The 24,899-nt window shown below is 42.5% G+C and overlaps 1 long non-coding RNA gene and 1 pseudogene across 1 annotated transcript; one reads left to right on the top strand and one right to left on the bottom strand.

Moving 5' to 3' along the window:
- Positions 1–869: 869 nt before the first annotated feature.
- LOC118896748 lies at positions 870–17,224 on the bottom strand. The gene is made up of 3 exons (XR_005020272.1): positions 17,020–17,224; positions 8,665–8,741; positions 870–952 (listed from the first exon to the last, which is right to left on the bottom strand). It is a non-coding gene; the product is annotated as an uncharacterized LOC118896748 (long non-coding RNA).
- A 1,443-nt stretch (positions 17,225–18,667) lies between these two features.
- LOC118896356 lies at positions 18,668–23,039 on the top strand (annotated as a pseudogene).
- The last annotated feature ends 1,860 nt before the right edge of the window (positions 23,040–24,899 follow it).

Here is a 24,899-nt window from a genome sequence, read left to right as displayed (position 1 = left end):
GGAATTCCATCATCAGTAAATTTTTCATGCTTTTGTTTTCCACTCACAAATTTGTAAATGGATACACAATTGTCTAATAACTACACATACTATAGTTTCCTTCCCCATCATTTGTTCCTGAATATACACTTTCTTGTTCTCCACTGTTTTATAGAATCTGAGCACAAAACTTTACCTGTTTTTGGATAAATCCTAAGGGCAGAATGCTGATTGAAGACATTTTTTTTTCCAAAATACTGTCACCAGCAATGTTTGAGTGTGTATTTCCCTGCTACTGACCTTTCCCTTTATGGATATTTTACTAACTTACATTTTTAAAATTACTAGTAAATTGGAATTTGGGCATATGAATAAATGTATACTTTGACACAACTGCTTCCAACATTTTCCACAGTTTGAAGTTATTACTGTCTTTTAAATCCTTACAGTTTCTTTATGTATATGCCAACTGATGAGAATATAGGTACATTCTTTTATTACACTCTCCCCCTTTTTTAATATAAAAGATAGCATACTATACTCACTGTTCTGCACCTATCTTTTTTAACTTGGAGATCTTCTCATTCATATATAGATAACTGCTTTATCTTTTTAAATAGCTGTACTGTTTCCCATTGAATGGGTGTGTCCTACATTATTTGATTAGTCCCCTACCGATGGACATTTAGCTGGTTCCAATGGTCTTCTGTTGTTTCTGGTAGATGGCAGCAAGGTCCAGAAGGCTCAAATCACTGCTGTCCTCCATCAGATGCTTCAGCAAATCTTCAAACTGTTCAGCATAAGAGGTTGGTTGGAATGAGACTGGCCTGGAGAAGTTCTTCACTGGACTTCATCAGCATTGCCAAGTCCTGGAGACCGGCTTGGTGCAGTAGTTGGGTATGGAAGGACGCCCCTGAGCTGTGAAGACCCCATAATGGCTGTGAAAAAGCACTTCCAAGCAAACAGTTTTTCTCTGGAAAAGAAAGAACAGAGCTGCTACACCTGGGTAGTTGTCAGAGCAAGAAATCATGAAATCCTTCTCTTTATTATCAAGCTTGCAAGAAAGATTAGGAGCTAAGGAACTAGAGGTATGCTCTTAAAGAAACAATTATGGACAGGTACAACTCGTCGTACTCCCACATGTTTAGTAATTTCAAAAGACTTTTTTTTTCTGCCTTCATCATAAAATAAATGGATTTAATTTGTCAAAACATTTATTGGTAGTATTAAGCAACTATAAGTAAAAGCATCTAGTTCATAGGGGGCACCAGACCATCACAGATAACCTTATTAATGTACTTATGTACTTAAATATCTATTTTACTATATTTATTATATTTCAGTATTTTGCTTGTATTGTGCTAATTACACGTGTCATCTTTATATTTTTAAGTTATTTAAAGTTTTACTTTCAAATCTTTTTGCATTTGTTTATTTTTAAGAAAGTAATACCAAGACTGATTTTGCAACCTCAATTAAAGGATGGAACTGCAGTTCATTCATTCATTTAATTAAAGTTATGTATCTAAATCACAGGTTCTATGACTGCCTTCATAGGATTAAAAAAGTGAAGAAAGAAAATGAAGTGCCAGCCCTCTTGAAACTTCCCTTTTTGCCAGAAGGAAACATAAAATATTAATCAATCAATTAATTCATTTCAACTACATTATATACTAACACCATAGGCAAAAGAAAAGCGGCTTCTGTCACCAGAAACTGGAGGATGCAGAGATTCTAAGACTTGATGCTGGATGTACAGTTCTAGAACTTTCAGAGTGCTATGGCTAGAAGTGTTAACCTAGGAGCTGGGTTACCCTGGTCTCTGAAGGCCCAGGAAGGAATGAGGTCTTTTAGAAATAGAGAATAGGAGGACCAAAAACTGAACCTTAGGGACCTTCATATTTTAATAAAGAGAAGAGAATAAGGAGCCTGAAAAGGACACTGGAATGGTATGCAACACAATAGCAGGACAACCAGGAGACAGTGGTGAGGAGAGGATGTTTCAAGGAAGAAATACATTTAAAACATGATATCTTATGTTCAGGGAAAATGAGGGCTGGTTTGGCAGAGTTAATTCCACAGAATCTGGATTGGAATACACTGACTAAGGTTAAATAAGAGAAAAGGTTTTGGAGACAGAATGAATAGAAACTTCTTTTGAGAAGTTTATCTGTGAAAGGAAGATGAGAACTAGGGTAGCGCCTGGAGAATAAAAGTGTGAGTTTATATTACTGGATATAATTTTAAAAAATTTTTACAAACATTTTTGGGGGACAGATTTCAAGAAATGTATGTAGTAGCACAAAGCACATAAAAATCAATATTTTATTTTTTTTTATATAACTGCTTACATAACAGCCTAAAATGTCAAGCATCATTGTTAAATCATTTCTAAATACTAGTAGGCTGGAATGCCTTTTCATATGCTTTGTTTGCTATTTTTAGTTCTTTTATTTGTGTTTCAGTTTATGACATTAACTAGTTTCGTACTGCCCTTGTGAATTGTTTTTATGTATCCTTAAGTCTTAAAAGTACATATAAACCATTTATGCAGATGGTAGCTATATTCCTATGATGCAACTATTTGTCAATTTTATGTTTACAAATAATAGCTCATTTTCTTTACATTTTCTCCTAATGCCAGAATGTTGAGCATGTAGAACCAATCCTCTCCCATTTTCATTCCTCTGTTGATCTTATGGATTATCAATTCCCTTTTATGTTTTAAATCTTTCACATGTATTTTTTATAGTACATTAGGATTTTTTTTTCATCTATAATACGAGATGAGAATCTAAATTGATTTCTGTCTAGGTTGCCAGGCATTTATCCTGTTACCATTTACTGAAACTTTTTTTCTTCCATATTAACGTCTAAGATAGCCTTTACTTTACTTAATTACTACAGATTATATAACAATTTCTGGGATTTCTTTTCTTTTCTTTTTTTTTTTTTTTGCTGCACCAATGTGGCTTGCAGGATCTTATTTCCCTGACCAGGGATTGAACCCAGGCCACAGGAGTGAAAGCTTGGAGTCCTAACCACTGGACCACCAGGTAACTCTCCTGGGATTTATTTTCTTTATTACTCTGATCACCTAACTCCTTACTGTCACTGTATTTATACTGTTGCTGCTTTATAATACAGTTCATTTTCTGGTAAAGCTATATATGTAAGAATTTTTCCTCTTCTATACTTTGATATTTTTGCTTGGTGATCTTTCTTAATTAACTTTTGAATTGTTCTACAGAAGTCAGCATTGGGTTTATAAAAATAATGAAATTTTGTGGACTCAAAAATAACCATACTTAAGAATCTGCCTGCCAATGCAGGGGACATGGGTTCGATCCCTGGTCCGGGAAGATCCCGCATGCCGTGGACCAACTAAGCCCGTCCGTGCGCCACAACTACTGAGCCTGCGCTCTAGAGCCCGTGTGCCACAACTACTGAGCCCACGTACCACAACTACTGAAGCCCATGTGCCTAGAACCTGTGCTCTGCAATAAGAGAAGCCACCGCAAGGAGAAGCCCGCACACCGCAACGAAGATTAGCCCCCGCTCGCCGCAACTAGAGAAAGCCCGCACGCAGCAACGAAGACCCAACACAGCCAAAAATAAATAAATAAATAAATTTATTAAAAAAAATAATAACCATACTGCAGTGGATATAAAATTCTGAGGAATTTCCTTCATCAGATGGAAAAATGAAACTGGATAGGACAATTTCTCTTCCATAAAAATCTAAGGTAAAGAACAAAAAATAGATTAAAATCATCAGAAAGTAAAAATGTAGCCACCAAAAAGAGAAGCCCAGGCAAAAAGAAAAAGAATAATTCTGCAAGTAAAAATAATTAGATTAAAAAAACCCCACAGAAATCCAACATATTGCTTAAAGAATCACTCATAACTCACTACGTGAGGTTCTGCATGGAACCCTTATTCTGCTTGGAGGCAACTCAACTTCCCTGAGTCTCGGTTTTCTCAAATGGAAAATGGAATGAAAAATATTTGTAGAGCTGATGTAAATACATTTTAAAGCTCTTAGAGGGACTTCTCTGGCGGTCCAGTGGTTAAGACTCTGAGCTTCCACTGTAGCGGGCGCAGGTTGGATCCCAAGATCCCACATGCCGAGGCAGCGCAGCTGAAAATAAAAAGCTCTTTAGAATGGCTCTTTCCTCGGGGTTAACCATAAGTGGTAACTCTTTTCTTCATTTTCTCCACATAAACCTATATGAGAATATTACGTGTCTTTTTCTATAAACTGGTTTGAAACTGTACCATCTCACTCTTGATAGCTGACTGACAAAGTCAGCTGAATTGGTGAGAACCTAGAAGAGTGAAAGATAGGTATGATCATATCAAAGACATGTTTGATTTATATTCAGTCAGCACAATGGCTTAAATCAATATCTGAAATTGAAGGGAATCTCCTAGGCTGGAATGGGAAAAATATACTGTATTCTTTTGCTGATTCTGGCGCCTGGCACCTCTCCCTGCTTTCCTGGATCTATTCTTTGGTTTCCATATCACAGTACTTTCCTTCTCCTTCAGGGCTGAAATTTCCAGGGAGCCCTCCTCCTTCACTCCCTTTCCTTGCACTGCCCTCTCCTACTTGCACAGCTACTTCCTGTTCTGTTGTGATTTCTGGTTTAAGTTTTCCCAGATGGACACAAATAGAAAGTAAAAGTTGAATGATATTTTCAGATTTTGTAGAAACACATATAAGAGAAGTCTTCCTTTTTTATGTTGAATACTTTTGAAACATGAGGGCCCACATAGTTCAAAGGAAGCAGAAAGCAGGGTCCAGTAACTGGGTGGGCTACAAAGCCCTCCCAGGAAAAGAAGCCCCTGCTGGCCAAGTGTGACAGGGCCAGAGACCAAGTCTGGCGGTCTTCTGGTCTGTGCAGACGTGCTCCTTTTAGGGAATTTTCCTCCAGAGCTGATCAGAGGTTCTTTCCTGGCAGGAACTGACCCTGATATTGGAATAAGCCTCTTGCCATAGTCTTTGTTACGAAGAAAACAAGTCTTCAACTTCAGACAGGGCGTGGCTCCTTTGATCTAGGAGCAGGTATGGTGAGAGAAAAAGGAGCCAAAAGGAGTTTCCCTCCTCCAACCTGCTGGGCAGACCCAGGGCTCCTGGTTAATGATCTGATCCACATACTGACACTGGGAGGAGGGTAGGCCCTGAAAATCTCAGGGTAAAAACCACAACAGTGTATCTGAGTACAATCTCATATTTGAGGGTGCACTAAATTTCTCTATTAACAGTAAATTCCCAGTTTCACAAATTCATTTTTTATAACGGATCTTTTAACTTTATCATTAGAAAAATATGTTCATTGTAACTTTGCATAAGGACTGCAACAGCCCCTTCTACCCCTGACACAGTAGTGAAAGGTCGCAGTCTTCCATGCCAGCCTCCAAATCCCTTTTTATCACTGGATGCCACAATACTCAAGGATCATTTTTTCCTCACCACTTGCCTTTTACTTTCAACCCACAGAGCATGCAAAGATACTGGAACCTATTGCCCACTTTTTCTTTCAACACCACCTCCTCACTTGACCTACACTTCCCAAGTCCATCTTTCCCTCTTCCGTCACCCATGTTTCAAAGACTAACTCCATGGCCAAGGTTGCAAAGCTCTTTGGAAGAAACCCTCAAGCAGATTAGGGAAAAGAAATTCAGTCCCCAGCCTGGATAGCTCTTTCCCTTCACCCTCACCTGTGGCAAAGGAAGGCCAGATGACCATGAGAGGGGCCTCCTCTAATTCTTCTCATAGGCTTGCAGAATTAGTCCCTCAGGGTGGGAAGGATCGCAAACAGGACAAGAATCTATAATCTACTCAGGACGGAGCATACCCTAGGAGACTCTTAGAAGGAGAGTATTAAAGAGGAGATGCAGAATTTGGGTCCTTCCACATAACAGATTAGTTCCCTTGCCCAGGACAGGGAATTAGCAGAGATCCCTGTGAGCAAGTCTCCCCAGTTCGTGCTACAGGCTCCATGAAAGAATAACTTTAAAAACCGGATGAAGTGTTTGTGTCAGATGCTTCATCCACAGAAAACTGGGAAGGTACAGGAAGATCCACAGCACAAATCCACAGTGATGTCAGCCTCTGTTGAGAGCCTAAACCTACTAGAAATTAGAGCAGTGTTTATGGATAAAGTGGGTAGCGAAACTCAGAAGAACAAGTCAGATACTGGCCAGATCCTAGAGAAGAAACTGAGGCTTATGCATGAATTAAGGAAAGAAAAGACAGTCCACCCATGGAGGAACTCAAGGACCAACAGAGTCCAACGATAGAAATTCCTGTGATGGCAGGGCCCCTCCTCCCCCAAAGGAAGGTAAGGGCTGAGTGTCACATCCTGCAGCCTTCAAGCAGGTGTGAGGGCCCAAGTGCACCGACCATCCATGCCATTTGTTCTACCCAAACTTCACTACATGCTTTCCAAGAGGTACACACCTTTACCTTTGCTGCCTAAAAACTTCCACATGTCTAAGAAACTGGATTCTTCTTGTATTGAAGGTAGACTCATGAACTGTTTTTGCCTTTTGGCTGATTCCCTGCATACTGGTTATATTTAACCTTAAATACACTTGCTACATGCTGGCTGTCTTCTGCCAACCTGCAATGTTTCAAGTATACAATACAAAAAAATGAGGAAAACTGCCACAAAAATTTAATACTGTTCATCGTAGAAAGACTAGTCCAGTGAGCTTCCATGCTACCCAGTGAAAAGACAAGTGATCTTGGACTAGACCAGTGGAAAGAGTGCTACACTTTATAAGACCATAAATTGAATCATTTACACCTTATACATGTATTTGTTTTGTATACTTTTCAAAAGATTCTTTTTTTTTTTTTTAATATTGCTGGAGTGCAGTATTGCCAGCCTGTGACTTTTTTTTTTTAATTAATTAATTAATTAATTAATTTTTGGCTGTGTTGGGTCTCCGTTTCTGTGCGAGGGCTTTCTCTAGTTGCGGCAAGCGGGGGCCACTCTTCATCGCGGTGCGCGGGCCTCTCACTATCGTGGCCTCTCTTGTTGCGGAGCACAGGCTCCAGACACACAGGCTCAGTAGTTGTGGCTCACGGGCCCAGTTGCTCCGCGGCATGTGGGATCTTCCCAGACCAGGATTCAAACCCGTGTCTCCTGCATTGGCAGGCCGATTCTCAACCGCTGTGCCACCAGGGAAGCCCCCAAAAGATTATGTTTTTAATAAGTTAAAATGTGTCCCATTGTAGCCACTTAAGGTAGTGCCAGTGGTGCGTATATTATCCGTCAGTTGAAGACACGAGCAGCCCCACAAACTTGACTGGGACCAAAGGCAAAAAAAGGGTGTATTCAGAAACGGTTGTCTAAGTAGACCAGAACAATCAATCAGAAGAGAAACCCCACCTGGTCTTCTGCCCTATCTATCTGGTCATTATGTTATTGTGCCCTTACTATCTAATGATATAAACTAACTTTTCATCAGAGAAAGAGAAATACTTCATTTTTTACTCCAAGAAATAGCTGATCCAAATGGTCCATCTGGGAAGAGTGGAAAGGCTAAAAAATAAAAAAAATAGCTCAATCTCTTAGCAGAACCATATGAGTGGGGTTCATTCATTATTTTTAATGTCTGGGGGGTTAAAATAGAAGATCTCATATATTATGCTATTGTAGGTCAGATACCTGGGAAAGCAGACTCTGAGACAGAGATAAGCACGCAAGGAGTTTACTGGAGAATGCGTGGATCAGTCATTGTGGCAAAGAGAATTTGAGCAGAAGTTGAGCTGCAGTGCAGTCACAGCAGGGCTTTAGCCAATCCCAAGGGAGCTCTGACTCTGGGATGACCCTGTGGAGGTAGAGAGAAGGGGCCAGGCCTTTATATCCCCACATTGACAGGTAATTGGATGCAGGCTGACCCAGGAGGGGGAAATAACTTTGGGCTAAATGAGTCACTTTAGCCAAGAGCAGTTTCCAGAGGAGACCTGCATGCTGTCAGCATGAAGCTCTATCAGCAGCTAAAGGGAGTAAGTTCTCAGGTCTTAAAGGGAGCTGTGAATGGTGCATCAGATGTCTATTATAAATGTCTTTTTTAAAAAGAAGTTTTGGGGGGTTTTTTGTTTGTTTGCTTTGTTTTTTTCTCTCTTCCTTTTTCTTCTTTTGTATGGTCATACTCAAATTTTCAGCTGGGTCCATAATTTGCAAAAATGTCTAACAAGATTGTGATGGACAAAGTATACTCTGAAAACAGTGGCCCTCTGATGTTTATTATAAGCAGTTTATGGATGTGATATTTGTTGTCTCTACCTGAGGGCATTATAGTAGCAGATGGGGTACCTGGATTGGGCACCTTCCCTGTGAATGGGAAGGATGTAGATACCGGGAAACCAAGGATGGAATGCAGGAGGACACGTTATCTGTCTTCACAGCCCTTTCCTAAGAACTGCCCTCCAGCCCTGATATCTGGACCTGGAAGCTATGAATGATAAAACCAGTGTGAGCCAATCAGAAAGCTAATCTTAAGAATCTGACTCAAGAAAGCCAGAACCTGAGACTCAGGAGCTGAGTCACATGAATGAGAATGTTCTAAGGTTGCTGGAGTTTATACAGTTCTTACCTCTTCTCAGGTTTTATCGTTTAACTTCTACTTGAATTCTGTGAGCTATCACAGTATTCCTGGAAAAATTACCTTGCAGCTCATATCAGTGCAGATTGTCACATCTTCTTAGAAGTGTGTGTGTATTTTTTGAGGATGTCATGATGTCCCTTTAATAATGAAAAGATACAATTTTAAAATGTTTTTTCATAGATTATCCATTTAAAAATTTCTATTACAAATGTATATTGTATTATATGCACAGTATTTTATAACTGTAGTACCTAGGTATATTATCAATAAAATAAATACATTGGAGGTGTGTGCTCAACATTTTTTCCAAACGGGGTGGAAGGTGAAATACCGAGGGCCTATATCGCCATAATCCTGGGGACTCCACTTAAAAACATGGGTGGACAGTCTCTGGGATTCCACATATTTGTTGAAAGTTGAGTTTTGTTTGGGTCACAGGAACAGCAAGTCACCCCTTCTAGAATCTGGGTTCACAGACAGCCCCTGCCCTGATCACCCTATGTCTCACTCCTAATTCTCCTCTCATCCTATTACATTATCTGCCTGGGTAACTAGCTAATCTATCACCAGCATGAGTACAGTAAGATCTCAGGTTCCCTTGAGGAGTCTCAGGGTTCAAGTAGCCTCTAAATATTCAGTGCCGAGTCAAGGCCAGTCTAGGACTTCATACAGATTTAGCGCCAACCACCTGCAAAGGGGTGAGCCGGACCCACTGGAGGGAAGGGACTTTAACTTATACGACCCACCGGGCCTCAGTTATCTCCTGCCATCTATGAAATGGAGAAGAAAATAATGGTCCTCAATCTGTCTTGTGCTCAAATCTGACACTGCTCCTTACCAGCTGTGGCCCTTGAGCAAGTCCCCTCCCTTCTTGACCCTCATGCCTCTCCATACCAATCTGAGCTACAAGAAAGTGGATAAAACTCAAAGAATACTGTGAAACCGTCTGCAAAGCGCTATGTGGAAGCGAGTACTATGCTTCACCCCCTCTAACTGATCTGCATTTGAATGCTTCCCAGGGAGTCTGTGTGCCCCCGGCCTGGGCCACGATGCCAGGTTCCTGGATGTCCTTAACTCTGCCTTAGGCTTTGTCTATGGGGGGGGGGGGTGACACTTCCAATTAGCCCGATAGTGCTCTCCAATGATCTCCTTAGAGGAAATTTTCCCTCACAAAGATGTTTTATTACATTTAGAGAACATCAATTAGCTTCTATATCACATCCTCTGGTAAGGATGGTCTCTATTTCTCGTCAGCAAGGATAATTATTATTCCCCCATATATGCCTGTTTTTTTCCTAAAGGAGAATGGTGCCATCTGTCTCTGCTGTGTTTAGGGGGAAACAGAATATCCTATGAGCTTGGATTTAGGGAAAGGAAGGGGTCCCTTCAGCTTTTACTGAGAGCGGGCTTTGGCTTATAAAATGAGACAAAGGTTAGGGAGAGAAGTTGACGATGGCGTTGCTGACACACCACCATCTTGGTTTCCTTCATTTGTATTTGTGAAGATAGCCCACTTAAAAAATTCATTACTTTTTCCATAATACTCTTATTAGAAAAACAAGTAACTACTCAGCAATCATTCGATGCTTACAAAAGTGAGAAATTGTAACAAAGACCACAGCACAGTATCTGGACCCATCAGTCCTCTCCTTTGCTTCCTCATTACCCTGAGCATTACGTAGTCATGGCATGGAGTGAATCAGGTTATACATGCCTCACGGGGCCAAAGATTCCCCATTGAGCATCTAGGAATAGTAAGAGAAAATAAACTTCACACATCCCCAAAGTGGAACTCAAGATTTTGGAGCAGTGAGCCCCTGAGTTCAGAAGTGTGAGGAAAAAAAAAATCTATGACCATGAATCTATGGTGGGCCACAGCTTCCATCTGCACCAAAGACCCTACACCCTTCCTGATGAAAGCTGCAGTGCTGGGCGCTCTTACTCCCTTCTCAACCTTGAGGAAAACATACAGCTGATCACACCACATCTCCTCTCCTCTCCCCATGTGACCTGCGCTGGATGGAATGTAGGAGGACATGCCAGTAGGGGACACAGAACCCCTGGCTCTGTGTTTTGGGAGGTGGTGTTGGCAGGGATTGGAGCTCTCAGCAAGGCTGCCGTGGGTGTTGGCTCACCTCCCTGCTCCTGTGAAAAGTGTTCACAGATTACCTGCCTTTCTTTCCTACCTCCACCCCAGAGGGGCGGTAGGAAGCCCTGAGTGGGTGGTACAAGGGCCCATCTGTGTGCAGTCACCACAACTCTCTGACTGTGGGGCACTGTGGACCCGGGGTCTGGGGGCGCTGCTAAAGCAGGATGAGCCCTCTGCTCTTGCCCCTCCCGACAGGAGGCGGCTAAAGGGAAGGGAGAGCCGTGAAAGGCCTCAGCAGAGCTGGAGGGGAAGGAGAATACACCGTGTCCAGGCTTGGGGAGGAAATCTCCATGTACGTTCAAGTAACACCCCCATCACTCTCTAGCCACTGGAGGGGAACTGGAATCAAAGCTAGGGACCTGAAAATGGACCCGTGAGCTGGGTCACCCCACCTTCTGCCCTCCAGGCAGTCCAGCTCTGAAGGGGTTCAGAAACAGGATGAGTTCCCTCTTAAAAGTGGCTTTTTTAGATATTAGAAAAGTATCCACTGTACAGTGGATGCAGAACTGGGTGGAGACAGGGATGTTGCTGTGCTTGGATACTGAGACGGACATGCTAAGGCCTAATACTACGGTAGGTGCTACTTAAAGATCTGCTATAGCTGTGATATTCATCTGTTTTGAAACAAACGTTGAACTCAAAATAAATAAATTCTCCCTGCTGGCTGGTCACCCTGCACAGGGATTTAACTCCTCACTGAGACTGCATGTTGCCTGACTCAATGACATCAGTGCAAGGCAAGTGGGTCACATGGCCCTCAATGATGGGAATGTTCACAGTACGGCCACACAGGGCCTGCGGAAGAATGAGGAGAGAATGAGGAAAAGGTCAGGATTGAATGTGTGGAAAGGAGGGAAACTAACAGAGGGGAAAGAATGACCCAGTGGGTGGGAAGGAACAGGAGTGTCTATCACTAATCACTAACCAAGCTACTCCCGCTCCCTGCCTCACTCCCCAACTACCTGACTCGGGCGCCACCTGCTGGTGACTGACGAGAACACTGACAAAGTAAGATGGACTTGGTGCCATCCTGTCAAGAGTGTGTGTATGTGTGTCCTTGGGACAAGTAGTGGAGAGGGAGAGCTTGTCTTTGAGCACAAAAACAGTGATGCCTTCAGGGATGTTCTGAGGCCTGCCAAACTCCTTTTTGGCCTTCCTTACAGCCATTCTTTCTGACATTGTGCAGGATCTTGTACTCAATGCAAACAGGTGGCCTATCAGGGTTGAGGTATCCTCTGTGGTTGTTAGTTATATGCTTGTTACAGTCATGGGATATCTTCTTCAGGATACACAAAGCACATGCACCACAGGTGGTTCTGCAATTTATGACAAGGGTGCAGTTTTTCTGGGCTCACTTTGGACCACTACTCAGCCCATTGAAGCCAAGGTGGCCAAACATTCTAAAGATTTTCCGTATCCCTCCTCATCCAAATGGCTTTGGTTAACGCCATTAAAGGGCAGAGTGGGGCTTCCCTCGTGGCACTTCCCTCGTGGCGCAGTGGTTAAGAATCTGCTTGCCAATGCAGGGAACACGGGTTCGAGTCCTGGTCCCGGAAGATCCCACGTGCCGCAGAGCAACTAATCCCGTGTGCCACAACTACTGAGCCTGCGCTCTAGAGCCCGCATGCCACAACTACTGAAGCGCACGTGCCTAGAGCCTGTGCTCTGCAAGAAGAGAAGCCACCGCAATGAGAAGCCCACGCACTGCAACGAAGAGTAGCCCCCGCTCTCCACAACTAGAGAAAGCCCGCACGCAGCAACAAAGACCCAACACAGCCAAAAATAAATAAAGTAAATAAATTTTAAAAATAAATAAATAAAGGGCAGAGTGGAGTGATGGCTGAAAAAGAAGAGCCACAAAGAAGTGGAGGCACGCAAAAGGAGGAGTCCCCATGAAATAGAGAAAGGAGCCACTGAGCCACCTGTTGTGCCATCTGCACCTGGAGGATAGAGGAGGTTGGGGTCAATGTAGCCACACCAGTTATTCAGCTGCCTTGGCTCCCATATCCAGGCCCTGAGCATCAACCTTTATCTCCTACCGATAAGTCCACACTTACAGAGCAAGTAAAGCCTGGGGAAAATTACTATCTGCTTTTTATTATATAATTAATAACACTGCTCACTCATTTAAAAAATGTGATTCTCCTAACTTGAAGTTCAGATAGGATGAGTAACCACACAAGTAGAAAATCCAGGACTAGAGAACTCTATTTCTCTAGAGTTAGAAGGTGACTCTAAAGACGGTGACCTTCCTTATGCGCCCATGGACAAAGACTACTCATCCAGAGAGGTAGTGGCTTAGAAGTGCCAATGACTGGCCATGGGTCACATGACAAGTTACACCTGATTCACAGATCTTCGCTTTTCACTAGGAGCTGCTCTGCACTCTGAAGTAATAAAGCAATACAGTCTAGCATTCCACCCTCTGATCTCCACCTTCAGTTTCCAAATTGTCCTCCACTGGCCAGTTAGTCAAGGAATTACAGTTCATTGGTCCTGACGGTTTCTCCTTCTCCATCAACAGCCTCTGGTCTGTTCTCTCTTTCTCCACAGATGTTATGGGCTGAATTGTGTCCTCCACACAAATTCATATATGAAAGTCCTGACCCCCAGTACCTAAGAATGTAGTGGTATTTGGAGGTAAGGTCTTTAAAGAGGTGATTCAGTTAAAATGAGGCCCTCAGGGTGGGGTCCTAATCCAGTATGACTGGTGTCTTTTTTATTTTTTGCCGTGCCGCATCATGGGGAATCTTAGTTCCCCGACCAGGGATCGAACCCATGTCCCCTGCAGTGGAAGCATGGAGTCTTAACCACTGGATCGCCAGGGAAGTCCCACTGGTGTCCTTATAAAAGGAAGAGATACCAGGATGGGCACACATGGAGAAAGGCCATGTGAGGACACAGCAAGAAGGCAGCCATCTGCAAGGCAAGAAGAGAGGCCTCAGGAGAAACCAAATCTGCATACACCTTGATCTTGGACTTTTAGCCTCCAGAACTATGAGAAAATAAATTTCTGTTGTTTAAGCCACCCAAGCTGCAGCATTTTGTTAGGGCAGTTCTAGCAAACTAACAGAGTGGTCTTCATGGTTCATCAGCTAAGCAACATTCTACACACCCTCACGTCATTCTTGTTTCATCATTCCTGTCCGGCTAAAGTCCAAACTCTCTGCCTCTTCCACGCCTGACCTCTGGTAAGTGGTGGAGACCCACTAGATAAAATCACACAAACGAGTATACTGTGCTACCATAGTTCTATGGTCTACAACTAATGGGCATCTCCAATACTGCATGGAATTCATACTTCCATTCATCCTATATATTTGGTAAGTTCCTTCTATGTGCACTTAGGATACATAAGTGAACAAAAGTGACAAAGCTCCCTGTTTTTTGGAGCTTATATCACTGGTTCCACTGTCAACTCTCTTATGCTTAGCGAAACGATTTCAAACATTCTCCACTTTGACAAACTTCTGTCCCCCAACCTCAGCAGATGTGCTGGATGCCACTTCACAGAGGACGTAAAAGCCATTAGAAGAGAACTTTTTGTTACCAAACTCAAAAACATTTACCACCCTTCCTCCTTCCTTCCTGTTCCAGTGAAAAAAGTTTCCCAGGGGGTAATCCTTCTTTGACTTTTACAGCTGGGAAAGGTGCCTTTACTTCCCCAGGCATACATTTTAGTCTATGTTGTGACTTTTGGCTTAATTATCTATTTTCTTCCAGAACAGGTATTCGCTGCTCCATCACTAGCCTTAGGGGCTTAGGATTTAGTTGGTACTCAAGAGCCATTTGGGAAATGAGAGAGCTGGCTGGAGAGAGGGCGCCCACAGCACGTCCTAGGACAGAGCCACCAGAAAGGACAGGAGTCTGAGGGATGCCCCCCCTCAGGCTGTCTATTGGGAACCACCATAGGTTTCACCTCAGGAAACTGGCTCTGCCCCTGTGGCTTCTGGAAGACAAGAGCTGGAGATTTAGCCTCACATATGAGGTTCTGGCACAGCTTTCTGGACATGTTGGGAACACTTCAGTGCCCCTGCCAGAGGGATTCTTCTGCCAGCTCCTCTATCAGTGTTCAGCAGGCAGGGCTCAGCTCTGGGGGCCTCTGAGGCTGCTCCAGCCAGGAGAAGCTTGGAACCTCAGATCCCCTAGGCACAGCCTCGGCCTCAGAATGTCTTCCAAGGGCTGCTCGTGGTCTGGGCCTGCTGGAGTCAGGACCTCCCTTCTCTGCTGCAGCTCCATGAAGATAACAGTGGTAGTAACAATTATGATGTTTAATACAGAAAACTGCATATTTAATCTCTAAATCTCATCTACTAACTGGAGAATATTCATATATTTTAATAACATAGTCATGAAGAACAGAATAAACAAGTAAGCACTTTATACAAATGTAAGGCCTGGCCTTGTTAGAGTTGCCACATGGACTTGGCAAATAACACTGTCCAGAGCCCCCCAGAGTCCCAGTGCCTTAGAAATATCAAGACTGCCTCAGTGAGACCTCAAGGTGGCCCCTTTCCACTAAAGTTGAGGGGTTGGCATCTCAAACTCTCTACAGGACCAATGTTCTTTTTGGATATGCTTTTATATAATTATACCAAAGACATCACTGTACAGTTTATTTCTATATAATATTTATCATGGAAATCTTTCCAGGGTAGTTCACATAGACTGACCTAATTTTGTATTTGGGGTGTGACATAGTTTAACTGACTACTTGACAATTTTTTCAGGTGTTTTTAAACTTAAGGATCAGAGAAGTTAGCACCTCCCAAATGGGAACTCCTGGACAAAGGGTTGTCTGCAGAAATGCGAAGGAGCAGAGCCCAGGCTACGTTGCTAAGGCTGTGCCTAGCACAGAGGAGAAATCATACAGCACACCTGAAGCTCTCTCTGGAGCACCTGAATCCTAGCAAGTTGTTTGGCAGATCATAGCTACTCTGTGAAATGTATAAATAAATGATATAAATAATCACGACTCTCATTTCACTTAGTTTCAGACTACCTCTGGTGATAGTGTTTAAGGTATAGGTAAAACAATGTTATAAAGACAAAGATAACTTGTAAAAAAACCAATAAAGTGAGGGATGGGGAAGGGGATGTTCCCTGATTTTCAGACATAATTTTCACCCAAGGAAAATCACAACATTTCATATCGAAAACTCTTTCCAGTGTAGGGATTAGATTTAGGCAAGCTAGAAACTTGCCTCAGATACAAATAGAAAAGGGGTGCCAAGTGACTTAGTAATATGGAAAAGTAATATATTATTGCAATGGTTTAAAAAATTAGAATTAATGATAAAAAACCCTTGATGAACATATAAAAATTATAAATGAAGACAAAATCTGGCACCACAATTACAAAAGCCTAAGAGCTGTACAAGTGGGGGAGGAGGAAGGGCTTCTAGCATAAAGTTAAAGTTTGACAAATTCCATGCATTCTATACATTTCTCACCAAAGAAACCTAAATGTACTTACTTGCTAAATATCTGGACACCCTTCACACAACACTGCTAAAAAGGGGTGTGATGTGTTTACCTGTGATACTGAAGCTTTTATAGTGAAAAGTTTTGGTCACTTTTCAGTCTCAATACATACAGAAGCACTTGATGAACATTTTGATTCTGTCAAAAGAGAAGGAGATAGCCCCATAAAAATGTGCCAACAAGGTGGTTGTCATTGTTGTCAATCAAAGAAGAAATATCAAAATATTGGCCTGCCACAGAATCATATTTTCAAACTGTGGGACAGGAAGAATATCCCCTATAATTTGGAAATGCATTAGGGATGAGATGGAGAAAAGAATTAATATAAATCAGAAATGTATATGCTGTTTCTCAAAAACTGTTTCAGTAAGCTAAAATTAAATTAAGATGGTAATTCTCTCAATTGAAAATGAGATAAGAAGTAATTCTGACAAAATTATTGTTGAATTTGCTTTCAAAAGCCCAGTACATTTAACAAATTGTGGTTTTGGTATAAGTAAAATGTTCACAGCTACAATAATCTGAATTTTAATACACCCACTTTTCAATACTTTTAAACTACTATAACGTTGTATAAAAAATGAACCATTAAAGTTTAATAAAATCATTGTAATAAAATTCGTGTCCAGATTGTAGGTGCGTTTCTCCTTTTCCTGAATTCGACTTTCTTCCCAGAAACAGCCCTGAAATCTGAACACATACCACGACACGCTCTGATTTCGAGCCGTCAGTCCCTGCGTAAATGGGCACCGGCGTCAACCGGTCTGGCTAAAAGCTCCTACCAGGAAGGGAAGGATGGACGCAGAGGCAGGTGCAGAAAATGAAAGACTGTGCGAAGCCGCGGCAAAGCTCCCCTCCGCAGTCAGGCCCGAAAAGGAAGTTTCCTCTCGCTCTCGCGGCCCCACGCGCTCACTGGACCCCGGCGGCGCCTTTCCTGGGCCGGGGCTCCTGCAGACGGCGACGCGCAGGTTCTTCCCGTGGGCGCTGCGCCCGAGTTCGCGGAGCTGGACCCGGAGGCGGGTCCCGCTGGGTGGGCGGTGCCCGTCGGTCCGTTGGGGCGAGTTCGGGCGCCCCCTCCCGGCCGCTGGGGCGCAGCGAAGGTAGCTTTGAGGGCTTTGCCTAGTGGAGGACCTGAGCTCCCTTTCACGGTGGTCCAGGTGAAGTGCTGAATTTCTGGACTCCTGATCTCGCTGCTGATGGCCGTGGGGACGCTCTGCTCCATCCCTCACATTTTACCCGTTAGTATACATCGTCTTATATTCTTCCAATCATTTCCCATATTCATGTAAGTTGGGAGCGTTAAGTATTTGTTGCCTGAATCCACTAGAGCTTTGGTGTTGTCTACAGAGGACTCCTTGAAATGTTTGTAATCCAATCTGGTGCAGGGGTCAAAACTCTCAAGGGTCTTGTCTAGCACGCAGCTCATAAATTTATGGTGAGAATTAATTGAACAATATATATGAATCATCTTGGACAATTAAATATGATTATTTTATAATTATTAGAATTATTAATTTTGTTGATCACATTTAGGCTCTCAGAAATAATTGCCAGTTGATCATTTTACTTTGCTTATTATGTAAAATAATCAGGATACTTTGCAATTTGTTCAACTCATCTAGAAATTTGTAGGTGGACAAAAATTAATGAAAATATAAAGAATTTGTAACAGCGAGGTATGAGACAACAAAGGAATATCAATGTGTTACAAGAAAAGTATAGGGCTTTCCAGAAAATAAGGGATGGTTCAACACATGCAGTTTGCGCAGGTGTCTATGGTGTGGATAGGGAAGTGGAGTTTGGAATCTGACATATTAGGTTTTGAAACCTGGATTTGCCATTTACTTATCAGATTGTTTTATTCACATAAAGCCTTAGCAGGTGGCTCTTTGGAAATGAGAATATTAACACTCATCAACTATGTTGGAAAGATTAAGTGAGTCCCTTATAAGGGCTACGGAATTTGTAGTTGCTGTCATATCATTTTTGATAAAGACTAAAAGTCTGTGTAATTTGTCTGGTAGGTCTTTGGTAATCATGTTCACAGTAGCATTGTAACATTTAATTAGTAATCAATTCAGGATTAATGTGTCATAAAGAGTGAGGGCAGCACCAAGGAAAGTTTACTCACTGCCCTCGCAGCCCCACTCGCTCCCTGGGCCCCGGCGGCGCCTCGCCCGGGCCTGGGCTCCTGCCCACGGCAACGGCCGGGTTCTCCCCGTGTATGCAGCGCTCGAGTCCGCGGTACTGGACCCGGAGGCGGGTCCCACTGGGTGGGCGGTGCCGGTCGGTCCCTTACGGCGAGTTCGGGCGCCGCTCCTGGCCGCTGCGGCGCAGGGAAAGGAGCTTTGCGCGTTGTTGAGCTGTAGCCCTGGCGCTGTTTCACTGAAACGCTGAATTCGCGGATTCCTGGTCTCTCAGAGGACGGCAATGGTGATGATCAGCTCCATCCATCACATTTTACAGGGCTGGAGAACATCATCCTCGGTGTCATCAGTGAAGAGGTTGGCAGGCCTCTGGTGAGCTTGGTGATGCTGCAGATGTCTGGCTGTGGCGGCCTTTATCCAGCTGTGCTGAAAATCTTCCCGGAAATGAGATTCTTAATTAACCCCAGAATTGTCATTTTCTGTACTTATCTCAATTTTGTTTCCTCACTTAAAAAAAAATTCTCTTCTATTTTGGGCGTCAGAGAATGTCACATCTTCAATGCTGTTTTTGTATTATTACACTGGAAATTAAATATATTCATGGAAAATGACAGAAGACTCAATCCAACAGGATGTAGTCATCTAAGTGAGTCAACTCAGGTTGAAATAAAAACCTGACGCTCAATCTAACTCCGTTTTGTAAGTCTAATAAGAGAACTTAGAGGTCTGACCCTGTACTCTATTTTGACACTTCTTAAATTGCACCAAAATATATCTAGCCACACCTCTCCGCATTTCTTTTTTAAGGGTCTAATACATAAGATTTGAATTCTTCCACAATTATGTACAGAACTGTAGCTCTCGTTTTCTGACATAGTCTGCAGGTAATGGTGGCATAATACTGAACAACAAGGGTTAATTCATACAGTCCTCTTCATTCTGCCACCAAAAATGTTCTGACTGCACATATATGTGACTATGTGCTTGGCAATGTGGATTCCAGGAAAGTAAGGCAGGGATGGTGACTGCCCTCCAGGGAGCAGGGAGGACAGACTTCAGAGGCAGGATTAGGATGAAGGCAGCACCACGTGCTCAGTGCAGCTGAGGGCCAGTGCTCAGAGCTGATGAAGAGGAGGGCCTGGGAGCAGCAGAAAGCTCCACTCTGACAAAGGTCTGTGGCTTCTGAATTTAAAAGACATCAGACTTTCACTTCCTCTTTTAAAAAGTTGAGTCATCTTTACTAGTGGTCACACAGGACATTGCATAGATCAAATAAAATAAAGTTTGCAAGTTACAGGCTGAGAATCCGAAGAGTGAATGATAGCAGGTTTTTGTATTAATACAACAAATGGTAACCTGTATAGTCCACCCTCAGCCCAGCCAAGAGAAGCTCTGACTGCAGGTCCCTTAACACTGTCAGGGGTCTGCACGTTGAGGCCCCAAGTGGAAACTCTAGGAGAAGGATTGCCTGCAGGACCGTGAAGGAGCAGAGCCCAAGTTTCCACCCTTAGAGCAGTACCTGGTACATTATGGAGAGAAATCTTACAGCAATTGAAGCTCTTTGCAGAGAACCAGCATCTAGGAAAGTTGTCTGATAAAACATAGCTGCTCTGTGAATACTGTAAATGAGATAAGCAGTCCCTTTCCTCATCCTGAGTTAGTTTCAGACCACCTCTGATGCTAATTTTTAAGACACAGATTAAATTATACTTCAAAAACTCATAGAAAAAGAAATCAGATTTGTGGTTACCAAAGGGCAGGGGGTGGGGAGATAGGAAATCAGATGAAGGCAGTCTAAGGTATTTTTTTTCTTAAAAAATAAAGAGACACAGATTTTTAAAAAGATTTAGAGAGAAGGAAAATGGTTAAAATGTATATATATGGTCTGCATGTTGAGTCCCCCAAATGCAAACTCTAGGAGAGGGATTGCCCACAGGACTGTGAAGCAGCAGAGCCCAAGATTCCAGTCTTAGAGCAGTGCCTGGTACATTATGGACAGAAATCTTAACAGCCCTTGAATAATTTTGCAGAGAACAAGGATCTAGGAAAATTGTCTCACACACACAAAAAAATGACTGCTCTGTGAATAGTATAAATGAATAGTACCTCATCCTTAGTTAGTCTCAGATCACCTCTGGTGATATTATTTTAAGACAAAGATTGTTTTAAAAGTTAAAGAGACCAGGAAATTGGTTATAAAATGTAGATGGGGGAGAGGGTGACAGGACTTTCACCTATACTTTCTTATACTTTCATCCAGGGAAGTACTTTCTCAACAGTACTTCAAAAGCTATTTCCTAGGTTAGTTTTAGGGTTAAGTGAAAAGGACTTTCTTTAAGCATGGAATGTAAGAAGGCACCAAATCTAAGACGTCAAGATTAATAATATTTTAATTCAATATTGAAAAATGAAAATGACAAAACATGCCTGCTGAACAAAACATCAAAATTTTAAATAAAGACAAGAAATGACCCTGCATTTGCACGACTGTGAGTGTCTTACAAAGGAAGGTTTCACGTTGCCAATGAAATCTGGGCAATTTTCCTTTAATCTACGAAATTCTTACCAAAGAAAATGAAAAGATCAGACCTGGTAAATGTCCTCAACGCTTTGTACAGGACACTAACTCTTCTTTGTTCCTTCCTTCCTTCCTTCCTCCCTCTTTTTTTTCTTTCCTTCCTTCCTTCTTTCTTTCTTTTTTTTTTCTCTCTCTCTTTCTTTCTTCTTTTTTGGGTGGGCCACACTCCATGCGGGATCTTAGTTCCCCCACCAGGGATCGAACCCACACCCCTTGCATTAGAAGCACAGAGTCTTAACCACTGTCCTCTTCTTTCTACAATGCAATCAAGATGGGGTCCTGGGAGAGGTGTTTCAGAAACCCGGGTTAAATAAAAATTATTTAGGACTGTCACAGAGTCACGAGAAATTGTCAAGTATAGAAGTGATCTTGAATATATTAATGAGTTTGCTTCCATTTGCTAAGAGAGTAAAATTATATTCTTGTTTTAGTATAAAGAAACTATAGTTTAAATAGAGTTTAATAAAATGCTGTGTTTTGATATATATATTTTAATATCCTATATCTAAATTTAAAATATTTTCATAAAAATATTTCAAAATATAAAAAATTTAAAAATATTTAAGTTACACATAATATAAATTAAATTAAATATAAATTTAATTTAAAATTTTCAAAATAAAATGCTGTGAGTTTTAAAATATTCCCACTTTTCAGTTATTCAGTACTTCCTCCCCCACGTTAACGCTGTATTCTTTTTTTTTTTTTAAACATCTTTATTGAAGTATAATTGCCTTACAATGGTGTGTTAGCTTCTGCTTTATAACAAAGTGAATCAGTTATACATATACAATATGTTCCCATATCTCTTCCCTCTTGCATCTCCCTCCCTCCCACCCTCCCCATCCCACCCCTCTAGGTGGTCACAAAGCACCGAGCTGATCTCCCTGTGCTATGTAACGCTGTATTCTTGAAAGACACCATGAAGTCCCAGAGCATCTACAGGGGCGCTCAGCTCCCGCGTCCTCGGCTCCGGTGGTGGCCGCGCTCCGACTCACCCGCAGGGTGTCCCCAACATCGTCCTGTCGTCCCATCGCCGCCGCCGCGTTCCCTTTTCTCTGAGCCTTCGCTGCCTCGCGCCAGAAACGAGCCCGAATCTGTAAAATCGGCCCCAACTCGCTCTGATTCCCAGCTTCAAACCCCTCAGAAAACGGCTTGATTCTCCAAAATGGACTCGCTCAAGTTTCTGTGCGAAAATAAAGCACAAAACTCAGGGGCAGCCCCGAAAATGCAAGGTTCCAGCTTCCAATCAGACAAAAATGTCGCCGGCGAGGCCGCGACAAAGTTCCTTCCTCAGCCCTCTGGGCTTCCGAAATGAATGTTTTTCTCGCACTATTAAAGCAGCACAAAGCTGGTCTCTGAGGCTTCAACGCCTTTTCTCTCGAGCTGCCAGACCCGCTGAAAACTGCAGACTCTCAGAAATCGATGTTTCTCTTAACAAAATCGATAAAAAGACATCTTGCGCCCTCTTGCGGCCGCCTAGAGAAGTGCGCTGTCCCAGGACCCAGGGAAGGAACCTTTTGCTGATTGTTTAGCGTTGCCCGCCCGCCGCCCTGTGGCTCACTGAAATTCTCAAAGGCCCAGATCTATTTGGTAGTGGCAGGAGTGATGCTCTGCTCCATCCCTGCTTGCTCTCTTGGCAACAAAGAAATCTTCATACATTTAAGACAGATGAAAAGGATCCCCTCTCAGTCGTGCCTAGAGGACAGAACCGACTTCAAATTTCCTTGGAAAAGAGAGAATATCACCCAAATCCAGACGACTCAAGGCACCCGTTTATTGCCAACTGATGCTCCAACAGAACTTCAACCTCTTCACCACGGAGGACAGCCATGCTGCCTGGAACAACACCCTCCTCGATAAACTTCTCTCCAGCCTTGATCAGAGGCTGGACCGACTGGAGCAGCTGAAAAAAGGCAATCTAGATTGTCGCGATTTGGGACTTGCTGCCCGGGAGTATTTCCACGGAATCCATCTCTACCTGAAGGCAAAGGAATACAGCCCCTGTGCCTGGGAGGTTGTCAGAGTGGAAACTGAAAGGTCCTTTCCTTCATGTAAGAATCCTCAAAGAAAATGAAAATTATATTTGTGACACTCTCTAATCAGATTAGTGTTTGCTTAGTGTTCCAAAGCAATCTCGACTCATATTTCCTCACAAGCTGATAAATGTCTGAAATGAAAATCATACTTTTACAAAAATATATTTAGACAGAAGAACACAATCTCTTTTCTTAAATAAACAATTTCATAATAATCAAAGATCTGTTTAGGTTTTTGGGGGGTATTGCTATTTTCAACCTATGAAGTTTATTTTCTTTTTGTGGAAAAGTTTTTAGGATAGTATGTTGTTAAAGGTATTTGTCAGTTAACTTAATGCTGGCTGCTGTAACAGGTAAACAGCAAACTGTCAGGAATTTGATCATAATAGAAATTTATCTTTTCTTCTTTTAAGGGCACAATGCAGGCCTTCCTGATCAGGTGAATATTCTGGTTGGCTCTGCCCCAAAGAGGGATTCGAGGACATGGGTACCCACTGTTGTGTGGATTTTTCCATCATCAACAGGTGACTCCAAATTTGTCTGTAGTACTTGAGTCTATTCCACTCAGTGGTAAAGGGAAAAAGTCTGGCGGACCACATGGATGTTTTCAAGGGCCAGAACTATACAGGGTAAGAGCACTTCTGCTCATATTACATGGCCTGAATTTATCCTCATGGTAATCTAATTGCAAGAAGTTGGGAAATTATTGGATGACTAATGGATGAGGAGACAAGTTCAGGGCATGAGACCACTTTTCATTTTTACACTATTTGTCCTAGTGAAGTTCTGGGTGGGGTGGAGAGGAACAACTAATGTTCTTGCTTGCACACACTTCATTAAAAACAATCTGACACAAATTCTTATTCCACAGTTTCAGCTTGGGGAAGATGATATGGATGTGACTCAGAGTTCACAGTATCATAGACTATTTGAAAGAAACATTCAAGTTGATGCCCAAAGGCATAGCCTATGAGGAAAATACCCACAAGTGTAGACACATTACAAGTTGTTTCCTTATTTCCTGAGGGAGACAAGAAAAGAATGATCAGGCAGCTCCTTGCAAGTACTTAAGAATCACTGAGTGGAGAGTGAGTCTTCCACTCACCAGATCTTCCAAATATTAGAAATGCAAACTTGAAGAAAATATTCCTGCAAACAATCTTTAAAAAAATACCTCACACGGGCTTCCCTGGTGGAACAGTGGTTAAGAATCCATCTGCCAATGCAGGGGACACAGGTTCAGGCCCTAGTCTGGGAAGATCCCACATGCCACGGAGCAACTAAGCCCATGCGCCACAACTACTGAGCCTGTGCTCTAGAGCCCACGAGCCACAACTACTGAGCCCATGTGCCACAACTACTGAAGCCCACGCACCTAGAGCCCGTGCTCCGCAACAAGAGAAGCCACCGCAATGAGAAGCCTGTGCACCTCAATGAGGAGTAGCTCCCGCTATCCGCAACTAGAGAAAGCCCACACACAGCAATGAAGACCCAACGCAGCCCCAAAAAACAAACAAAAAAAACTCACACAATATTCCATTATCACTTCCCCTGTAGAACCATGAAGAATCTTTAAAGTATCTTTAGATTATTGTCTTCTCACATCATATCTATCTAGTATATGTTGGTATAATTCTTTCTCCTATCATTACCACCATTGTGGATTGATGTTACATGAATATTGATTGAGCTCCTGAAATGATAGGGACTGGACTAGCTGTCTAGGAAACGGGGTTGGGTAAGATGGTGTCTCTCGCTTTAGGTATTTTACAGACTCCTGGAAGATATTCTGAGGATACAATAGGTCAGGTCATGTCTTACTATTTGGGCTTCTTCAACAAAAGAGCATAGACTGGGTAGTTTGTAAAGAGCAGAAATGTATTGCTCACAGTTCTAGA

The sequence above is a fragment of the Balaenoptera musculus genome, chromosome 6 (genome assembly GCF_009873245.2).
Source record: "Balaenoptera musculus isolate JJ_BM4_2016_0621 chromosome 6, mBalMus1.pri.v3, whole genome shotgun sequence".
NCBI classification, from domain to species: domain Eukaryota; kingdom Metazoa; phylum Chordata; class Mammalia; order Artiodactyla; family Balaenopteridae; genus Balaenoptera; species Balaenoptera musculus.
This window is presented reverse-complemented; position numbering and strand designations above follow the sequence as displayed.